Genomic DNA, 2406 nt, shown 5'->3' with positions numbered 1-2406 from the left:
GTATGTTAGCCTGTGATACGTGTATCAGTGGTATCATGCTTGAGACACAAAGCTTGGTCCTGGCAGATGCCCTTGGTCTTTAGAATCTTTAGAAAGTGAAACATTCTCTCTGGTAAGTTATTGGTAACATAACCTGTCTACCAGGTCACTAACAGATTGTGGGCTGCACCAACAGCCCTGCAGCAACCATACGTTCAAACAGAAGACCTAAATTGTGGAAGTTGTACCAAAAAAAAGCAAGCAGAGGACTAAAGATTAAACACCAGTATTGCCTGTAGGTTCCTTGCAGCATATCTTTTTCTCATTACTGACTTACCATGCCTTGTTATACACCATGTACTCCTTTGTGGAGGTAGCCATCTTACTGGAGGATCAGGGATTTGCTTCTGGATATGAGAGCTGCCACCCCTAATGACTGATGGAGGAATTATCAAGCAGCAGCAGCAGCAGCAGCAGAAGATGTTCAGAAAACACAGATCCAACTAAAGAAGAAATATAGAAGCAGGAAGATGCTTGTCTCCAGATCCTCAGTAGCAGTTAAGTTTGGGTTCAGGTCGACCATCAGTTGAACCCAAACCCAAGCTGTTCACAGTACAGACAAACTAAATGGCCAGATTTGCCAGTTCACCTGCCTGGTCTCCAAGGAGCTTGGACTTACTTTTAGTGCAGATGTCCTTAAAAAGCTTTTTCTCTCCTGTTCTCAAAATCTTACACCTACCTATCCCTTTATTCCCCCAAAATGTTTGTCCACTTTTTTATCCCAACAGGGATGGCCTTTCCATAGCAATAAATTAAGTTTGTGGTACTCATGCACAGAAGAACATAAGCCCAACCCCAAAACTTTTAAAGCTGCATCTGCACAACTCCCAAGCAGCCGCACATAAAAGATCTTAGAGACAGATGAATGTAAGACTTTATGGGGGATGCTGGTGGGCAGGGGCGGACTGACAACACATGGGGCCCCCGGGCAATACATGGTTATGGGGCCAGTCCAACAAAAAAAAACCCCCACAAACCCCCCTAACCCATATCCCCTTTAACAACCACAACAACAACAAAAAGTTGGAAAAATGGCATTGCTGTATAAAGTACTGCTGAGATTTGTAGTCCTCTATAGAGGGTGCCATTCTGCATTGCTGCAATGCAGAATGGGACCTGCTATATAGAACTACAAATACCAGCTGTGCTTTATACAGCAATGCAATCAATTGGGCTAAAATAAAAAAAGTTTTATTTATTAACTTACCTTCACCTCCTCTGGTTGTTTCCCGGTGGGGGAGGCTGCAGAAAACCACCCGTGTGGTGTGTATCCATATCTGAGAGAGGAGACTCTGTATGCGGTGGCTGGATCTGCCGGCAGCGACCCCACCTTATGCGGCGCCCGTGACGGGCCCCCTGAAGGCCGCGGGCCCTCGGGCAGTGCCCGACGGACCGAATGGTCAGTCCGCCCCTGCTGGTGGGAGGGGAATTTTGAAGGATATATGTGCTAAAACATATGCACCCATTACAATAAACAACTTAAATGTAGATAGATTCCAATAATAAATAAACCAACACAAATGCAAAGTATTTATTAATAATGACAACTCTGAACCAAAGTACAATATCCATCCAACAGTTTGGGCCTGGAGACAAACCAGATCCCAGTGTGGATCCCTCATCAGAGTTGTAGGAGTCTTTCTAATAAAAAAGTTAATATTTGAACACTTTATATTAGTGTATTTAAAGACTAATCACAACTTGTTTGTATGTGGTGCTTGCCACCAACAGGGCCTGTAACCAGCATTACATTTGTGCACAATTTCTGATTTTACATTTAGATGCATAAGCCTTAGCACTTAAACACACTTAGGTACAGATGTGCAATTCATCTTTTTTTCTTTTAATTTTCTCCTAAGTAAATTTGCCAGGATGTATTAGATTAGAGAATAACAAATACCCTGCTAATTTTCAGTTTAACTGGTATAAATGAGATCCTAGGAGGATTTAATACTTCTCTGCATTGCAGAAAGCGGCAGGTGCGGCGTCTTAAAAAAATGTAATGTTCTCCCCTTGTTCTGACACTGTTCACTGACGTTCCCATGTTAAAAGGACAAATCATTCTACGATCCTTAATCAGTCGAGGGCACTGAATTTTGGAGCATTTTGTACCCTTTACAAATGCCATCCAGATCTAAAGGTGGGAGAGAATGATCATAAATCACTGAACTACAATGTAAAAAAGACAGCACGATTTAAAATTTAGCAGAAAAATTGGACAAAATGAAAGAAAGTACAAGGTAGACTCAAACTTTTCTATTAGGGTGTCAAATAAGTTAAACAGTATGACTGAAAAGACCAGTTTACAGGTCCAAAATCTCCATCTGTCTGTCTGTGCAGCTTTTATAAATGTGCTCATACATCAGT

Source organism: Nanorana parkeri, unplaced genomic scaffold, assembly GCF_000935625.1.
Source record: "Nanorana parkeri isolate BGI_ZX_2015 unplaced genomic scaffold, ASM93562v1 scaffold275, whole genome shotgun sequence".
Lineage (NCBI taxonomy): Eukaryota > Metazoa > Chordata > Amphibia > Anura > Dicroglossidae > Nanorana > Nanorana parkeri.
The sequence above is the reverse complement of the archived record's forward strand: the minus strand, read 5'-3'. Positions refer to the sequence as shown.